The sequence below is a fragment of the Manduca sexta genome, chromosome 22 (genome assembly GCF_014839805.1).
Source record: "Manduca sexta isolate Smith_Timp_Sample1 chromosome 22, JHU_Msex_v1.0, whole genome shotgun sequence".
In the NCBI taxonomy this organism is placed as follows: Eukaryota; Metazoa; Arthropoda; class Insecta; order Lepidoptera; family Sphingidae; genus Manduca; species Manduca sexta.
In genome coordinates, this window is record NC_051136.1 from 10,974,063 (window position 1) to 10,983,200 (window position 9,138).

Here is a 9,138-nt window from a genome sequence, read left to right on the forward strand (position 1 = left end):
GAGGACATTGTAGCCAGTGTAACCACTGGACATAATAAGACTTAACATCTCATGTCTCAAGATGACGAGCGCAGTGGAATACCAAACAATACTTTGTAATTCAAGGTGTTGGATGATGTTTTTACTTATCGGGTGGTCGTATCGTTTACTATCAGGTAAACGGCAAGCTCGTCTCGTCATTCAAAGCAATAAAAAGTAGATTAAAGACTAATTCAAGTCCAAGACGGATTGGTGTGACCCTCTAAGGAGTCATCATTTGACATGATTCATCATCCAGTGTAATAAATTATGTACTATTACCAATCTTGGCTTGCAGGAGTTGCAGTGGCAAGCGTGAGGGATATTCTCACTGCAGGATTAAAAAGCGCAAGACTGCTAAAAATGTAGACCACGAAGCTGTGACTTTTGAATGTTTGTTTTATTTTTAATTCCAAAATTAGTGGTATAAAGATTACCCATCGGTCTGACGTCTGTGGCCTAGGTCTTATAATATGTTTGATGACTGCACTTTTTGTAATAAAACTATAAGTAATACGCATAAAATCAAGCAAATAAATAAACCAATGTAATGTTATAACTAAATATTGTTGAAAAATATAGAACCAAAAACATTTTACCTCGAACAATTCTTGTGTATATATCGCAATATTTTCTTTTCAATTCGACATTGGATGTGGGAAGCCATAGATCCTATGCATCGAGTAGATATCGAACAAAGCCAGTGGTTGACAACTGTTCCCATTTAGCTATTGTTGTGGTTTTCAACAATGCACCGGTGCACGGGCCGGTGACCCATTTACAACAATGAAAAATATCAAAATGGTGTGAGTTTTTGTTTTATAGATGAAACTGTGGGAACTGTTCATAAAATATGTTTTACTTTAATTTCACTGTTGGACATTAATGTACACACACACATTCATGCCTTTTTATTTCCATAGGGATAGGCAGAGAAGTAACTGCTGCACTCAATTTCCGCCGTACGTATTGCATCCCATGATGTGATATGAAACGAACCTATTGTCATATCGGGTACAAATTTCAGACTCCGCACCCAATATCACTTTGCCCGAACTAAGATTCGAACCTAACTGTTATAAAAATGATTTTATACAAAAATTAAAACTGGGTGAGTTTGCTATACAAGAAAAATGGCCATACTAACAGAACTTGAAACTTTTATATGGTATGTACCACATGTATGATATTTATTAAGTCTATTAAACCTATGGAAAGGAAAATAGTTGCAAAACAATAGATTTACTTACCCACTCTCTTTCTACTATGGTCATCTCTCCCAGAAACATTTGGGAGAAGTGGATGAAAAATAACTTAAAAAAATATTACGAGGCATTTTCAGCTATGATTATTTCTTTTTTATATTCATAAATTTTTATTAAATATTTATTTTTGTTAATTATTAATCAATCTCGAACTTACCTACACATAATAATAATAATAATAAGCCCGCAGGGGCGGCTTTGTGGCGAGCCGACGGTGAGTGGCGACACCGCGTTCCCTGATTCCGTGGGGGCTAAATGAGACCCCCTGACCCTTGGCTTGCCTTAACTGGCCGGCAAGGGGTGGAAGTCGCAAGAGCTAAGAACCTCAGCTCCAGGGTGGAAGTGCTCAATCTGCGTAATAGCGAGGAAACCCGCTCCGGGACGCGACAGCGACCCGCGATGGTGAAATCGGTGCACACCTCTCGACACCCTTAAGCCACCCACACCGGTGTTGCGTCCTTGGCTTACGCCACTTATGGGATGCCCATCTAGTGGGAGGCAAGTTACCGTCTGCCTTGAATACATAACATTGAGACATTTTACTTGGCAGGCGTCCCGTTGTCTCAATCAATAGCCCAGCAACCAGTCCAGCTAGATCCCATCCATAGACCCAGTATAATTCCCATCTTTTCTGCAATAGTCCCTGCACCTTGCAAGCGCTGTCTTTGGCTGTATTTCCTCCATAAGTACAGACAGAGAGAGTACTCGCAAGGTGTATAAACCCCCACTAGAGTAATGTATCTTAAAGGGGCCTCTACGTGTTGGATCCATGTCCCCACGCAAGCCTTCCAAAAGGACCGGCTTTTATGCCGTGATTTCCCGCAGGAAAGATACAACATAATAATAATGCAATGCTGCAATATTTGAAACGCCGGGAGAAAATTATAATATAAATACCACGATAACCTATTTCCGCAAAGTAGTTTTGTTTTAATATCTAAAATTCGCGTAAAGTTAAGAAATCATTTTTGAATTATCTTATTAACTGATGAAAGTGCTGAACCTGTTGTGATATTTTTTTAAACGAATTACAATTTTCATTAACCTAAAATCATTAATTACTTACAGACCATGCATATAGCTAACATTATTATACATTACACCCATTACAACTGACATTTAGAAAATTAAAATAAAGCCATGGCGAATATAGATCAGAATCGATTTCAGTCTCCGTAGAAGCAGTCGACAGTAAACATTATTGCGCATTCCAGTTATTAGTACTACATAAAATATGTTTAATAAAATAGTGAAAATATTTAAGCACTGTCCTACGCCATCTTCGATACGTATTATCATGAACGCGCGGTGGCTGTTCGGTTTCGTCTTTGAAAACGAAAAGAATAAGCTTCTTTCCATTGGTGGGAAGATATACGCTTTATGTTGGGGTTTGATAATTTTTATAAAGGTACCGATTAAGAATGGTCATATACATAAAACCCTTTTTCTCAACATTATTGGGTTTCATATCGAGCATTTCGCTAATATTATAGCCTGCATCGTACATCGACAAAAACATTTTTATGAATTTTCTAAATATGTGTCTAATCTCGATGAAGATTTACCTAAAATAAATCACGAGGTACCCATCACAATGGCCTTATTTATTGGTACTTTAACTTTTGATATATTCTACACTTTTGTATACAAAGATGAAAATCTCATTGTAAATAAATTAAAAATGATTGGAATTGACATCTGTTATATATCTCATATTATAATATTCGAACTAATATACTACCGAATGAAGTCACTTCGCAAAATGTTTGAAGAAAAAGTTAAAGAGAATCGTCTTGTAAATGACGAACCACAAGGAATTAGTTGTCAGGAAATCAAGAAACACATTCAAATCTACAAGAAAATTGTTAAAGCGTCTGAACTGGGTACAAATAACATTACTTTTAAAACAACGGTATGCATACAAGAAGAATAAGAACGTATGTTGTTGTTAACTCTAATGAAGAAAGTTAATATATTTTTTTAATTCCAGATGTTTGTCAGTATCGTGGCACGATTTTATAGAGTATTGTTATTATGTTACCAAATAATTGAAGTGGAATCTTTACAACTAACTAAGGTGACTAGTAATATGTTGTTATTAAAAACATTAAAATATATGAGGAACACGATTGCAATCACAAAGTTGATGGGCATAACAGTCTGACATAAGTGTGGGGATTGGCAACCATAGTCGAATGCAACGTCTTACAGACATTATATTTTAACCTCACTGTTATTAACATCAGTAGTCCTATCGTAAGTGTAGGCACTACAATATCATGGTTAAAAAAAAGCATTTCGAACTTTGTCTGTTGATTTACAATATATTTTACGTTATGCAGACCATATTTTTGAGGTCAGGCAGCAAAGGCAGCTAGATTAATGGCTGTAGCTACAATAAAACGTTCTCAGAAGACAGTCCATAATATGGAAGACAATAATCTGCATTCACAGATCTTGGAAAAAAATGCCAGCAAGAAAAGTTTGCTAGAAAATGTATGGAGAAAGTTTTATGCAATATCTGACCGTAGAGTACTCAAACCTCTGATGATGCCATAGTGTATTGATCCTTCTCAGCAATAAGTTCGATTTAACCCACAAAAAATCTCCATATATCGCCCAATTTCTTGTTGACTGTAATTTTTTTGCACAATATGTTACTACAAATCTTAATTTCTTAAAAAATGGCGGACCGTCGTCGCCTAGAATATTTTTTTTGCATCTACAGCGGTTAATTTGAATTCCCTTGTTGGCCCATCTCAAAAATCCACGTTTAATATTATATCACGCTTGATATATTTTTTTTATTGTAGTATATATACATATACATTGCAAGAATGTGTATTCTCTTAATAACACAATTCATAACGGGATTCCTGGGCGATGGTATTAAGAGTGAACTGGGCAAAATTAAAGTACTTTTGGCGAAGAAACTATTGACGTGCGAAGGTGACATTACAAAAATCATCTTTAATTGTAAATTCTTGCAGACCCATTCTATACCTTATTCGTAACGAGAGATAAATGCTTATCATTCTTTGTATTAGACATTATCGTCATCGTTGTAAATGTACCCAACATAAATAGTACAATATCAAACAATACTGGCTTCAGTAAAGATCTTTTAACTATCAAACTAAATAAGAATAGAAAGTTAGGGCCTGTATCTCAATATTCGACAATTATCATATTAAACGACTAATACACTCGATTTCGAACAGGCTAATGTAATTATATCGACTGGTACTGAGTGTCGAATTGACACTTTTTTTACACGTGCACGGAAAAGTGACCCCGCTGCACCTGATGGTAAGTGGAGTGGGGTCCAATAGAGTATCGACTGACGTGAGATGATTATCCCTCGTCAGTCGACACAATTATGCCGGCCTGTTGGAACCCGATATACACAGGCTGATCCCGGAATGCGACACACTTATGTTAGCAACTATGCCAGGTTTTAACATCTTGTGTACGGTGCTCGCTATCCGGGCAGATGGAAATTATATCCTACCACCAGCAACTTAGACCCCACTCCGCTTACCATCAGGTGCCGTGAGGTCACTTTCCTGTTCCCATATAAAAAGTAGGTATTCCATTGCACATTTCTCAAAAGCCTTAATGTTACTTTTGTCTTTGTTACATTCTTTTTTTTAATATACTATTTACTGCATAAAGCAATTAATTTATTTTAAATTTTACAGATAACAAGTCGAAACAAATAGTCGACGATTCGCTAAGGTATCTGAAGCTGCGTCCGATAAAAGTGACAGTATTTCGAGTATTTACTGTGGACACGGCTTTATTTCTAAAATTGATCTCCATGATCATATTTTATAGTGTAGTAGTTATTCAGTTTACCCACATATTAAATAATTGAGTTCGACATTATATTGATTCATTCTTAAATCTATAATAAATAGAATTAATGTAATAGTCATATTGCGTACAATAATATTGATTAGTTTTAATATCTCTTACATCTAATTACTTTTATCGGTATAAAAATGTAATACATCGACGTTATTTTAGATTGTTATCTTTAACTGCCTCGGTGGCGTAGTTGTAATACGACTGCAGTGCTGAGGTTTCGGGTTTGATCCCCGGGTTGGACAAATTGTTATTGGGTTTTTCTACTCATATCATCATCTCGAATCGTCTACTCATATCATCCCGGAGTCTAGAATTTGTATCCGATGTCGCGATAGGCTCGCCTTCTATCACACCATGGAACGAATGAGACACGGCGAAAAGGAAGTGCTCCAGTTGCATCTCTGCTTACCTCTTCACCTCTTCAAAGGCGTGAGGGTAAGCTAAGCTATAAGCTTAAAAAAATCGTAATATTATGTAACATGTTGTTTCCCAAACGTAAAAGATGTAATGTATATAATTATAGTATATAAGCAGATGTAAGTTGGAATATAGAGTTCAGTATCTAATAAAACACTTAAAACGAATCAAATTCGTATCATGACCTCTACTCCAATCCAACCTTAACAATATATTGAGCAAGAAGAGTATATCACTATAGGTCAAAAATAACATATATACGGAAGATATGCTAATATGTCAAAAAACGTGCAAATCACGTTATTTAAAAAAATATAAAGTCTTTTACATCGGTGTTTCGCTGTTTCACGATAGATTTAGTTATCGTCGCAGTTTTTAAACAGCTCCCAATGTCTGCTCTATATAACCTTAGAACTCTGCTTCCGACACATCTTACTTTCTACATATCGCACTCTTCATAAAATAATGACCTATTTCAAAATTGATAGTTTGTTTGCTACCTTTTCTTTTGAAGTTGCTTTGAAATCAAGCTTGTTAAAGATAGGTATAAAATGAAACCTATAGCATGAAAAAATAGGGGAAGAAACTAAAAGGTCGCAAACAGAAATTGGTTGTTTGACGATTTCCACAAATTGGCAATTTTGGAATGGGTCATTATGTTATTAAGAATGCGATATAATATAAGATACGCATCGTCAATCTTCCGAAGCCGACACGGATTACCTAGTTCTAAATAAAACAGAACAAAATGAAACACCACTCACGAATTCGCAATAGCACTTCTCAATAAACAGAGGGGAACTAAAACTAACTTCTATATTAAGTACACGAAACTTACACCTGCATCAAACTGAACCTAACTCCAGCCTGGAATGTTTGAATAGTGTGCAAACATAAAGGCTTTATCTCTATGTGTGCCTAGTGAAGTAATTAGTTCCGAAGACCGTTAAATTTGCATGACAGTAACGCTTCCTTAGGGTACATACTGAATCCCATTGTTGTTGACTTCGGACATTCAGATGCGCCCCAACTTGTAAAGATACGTGACTTACTCCGGTTGACAACTGTTGAATATTCACTAGTTTTGAACACTGCTTTATTTTGATTTAAGTTTTTGCTAGTGGTAAGATTTGTTTATATTCGCCCGTATAGCGATCACTGTACACAAGCTGTTGAAACCCGCCATATTGGCCTATGTAAGTGTGTCGTGTTCCGGGATCAGCTTGTGTATATCCGGTTCCAACCGGCTGACATAATTCTGTCGAGGGGTAGACATCCCTTATCAGTCGACATTCTTTTGGACCCCACTCCACTTACTATCAGGTGCGGTGGAACATTTTGCGGCGCCCATATAACAAAAAAAAAAAACATTTGGAAAAGCTATTAAAAGACTGAATTACTATAAAGCCTAACAAAAATATAATAAAGAACTTAATAAAATAGGAGACCACAAAAACCTTACAAAAAACCTAAACAATTAATTGCGAACTTGTAACGATCCATTACATGAAAGTAAAAAAATTAAAAAATACATTGCACTTATCTCATAAAAAGTGTTGCGCAATTTCAACACATAAAATATTTTAGAAGGTTGAACCTTTAAATAAACAAAACTGGACAGTCAATTGAATTCCTTTGTTTTTTACCACTGAGCGTTCCTAAAAGCAAAACATTTTGAAATTAACGCAATATTTGAGCATTTTCAATATTAATACCCCGTTATCGAGGATTCGCAGCCTCCCGGCAGCAGCTGGAATTTAATCTCTTGAAATGAACACGTTCACAATATTTGATTTCGTTATGCAAATAAATAAATTTTTCATAAATATTTTAGGATACTTTAAATATTTACGATGGATGATTTTGTGATTTATTCGGTCTGTAATATGTAAAATAGCAATATGTAAAATATATAAATTACGCGCAAATACAATATTATAAATGTAATTATTTTACTAGAGTTCTACCTAATACTCCATGTACATATTAACATGTAATTCAAGTTATGAACAAAACATTTAAATTTAATAAATAAAGTATCCTCTGTTTTAAGTTTTTCCCTTGAACATAAAATATCATCATACTTTTAAAGTACCCTCTTGTTTCCACAATTTGTACTGGCAGTCAGTAATTCAACCAAATGACGGTACCATCAAACAACAGACCGAAATAAAAGGAAACGCCACCGAATACCGGTTCACGCAAATAAATGAAAATTCATCCGAGCAAACAATGCCGGGATCTGCGGCGTGCGGGCAAACGTCTTAAAACAAGCCCGGGGTAAGCCCGGAGTCGGCAAACTTATAGTCCTCGTGATGGATAAAAGGCATACATAATTACCTTTTGTTTTGATGCTGTTAAGTCCTTATGTATAAAATATTTGCAGTATACTAAATAGGTCAGTTTGAAAATGTGTACAAGTTATATTAATGATTAATGAAAATTTTGTATTTTCATTTACAAAGCAGATATAAAAGTTTGGTAATGTTTACCAATATAATTATTCAAGTTTTTACAGAAAGGATATTCAGTTAGAGCAGCTTAACGGTAACGGTACTTTTTTTTAAATATTAAACTAAGTTAATTAAATAAATAAACTCCATTTTGTTAACAAAAAAAAATGTTTTTTGCATTATTTGCTTCATGTAACACAAGGTCTCAGATGTATTTCTACCCTTAGCAATCTTTATCAGCTTTCCACAAAAGCCTTACATGATATGCACGAGTGTAAACAATATAATGCCACATTATAGAGATGTATTATTATTTATTCTACACCTAAGCCATATTAATATAGAAGTCCCTGACGTGGTAAGCTCCCTGCTTATTAGCTTCGAATCATATTAACATTGTGATGAATTTGCGTACATTAGTATAGCGGCGGAATTTTCATTTACGTCGCGTACTTATCAAATATTTGGGATCATTTAATGAACTCAGTCAACTCTATTTAATATATAGAATTTGGTAAACATTACAGCAACGGCTATGACGTCACAGCTTATACCAAAATGTCCTCTGTATTACTTTCGTTTCGTATTAAAATTGGATATTGTGAAACTAGTCCTTAATTAAATAAATATGATTAAATACATATATAATGCTACAAAAACATTTAAAATCTTTTAAGTTTTTATTCAAACAAATATAAAAATCCATTAACCAGTATTACACGCGCTTCTAGATTAAATTATCGTAGATAGCTTCGACTTATAGTAAAGTAACACGTTAGAACAATTACAATTTTTCTAGTGCCAACGCTATTTAATAAGCATAATGGGTCACAACGGAAACTTGACTACACGCGCGTTTAATTATTAATATTCACTTAGAATTCTCTCTTTGCTACAACAAAAGAAAAATAACAGACACTGGCACAAAAACCATGCTACTTACGAACTTAAAATCTTTCCCTATTATTATTTAACGCTTAAATGTACAAGGTACGAGCATAATCGCCTTTGTGCCAAGACTTATTGCCGAGCTGAAAGCCTTTCACAACCTTTTCACACGGACTTTTATAATAAAAACCGCAACATTCGAATTATTTATTGTTTCCATTTACAAT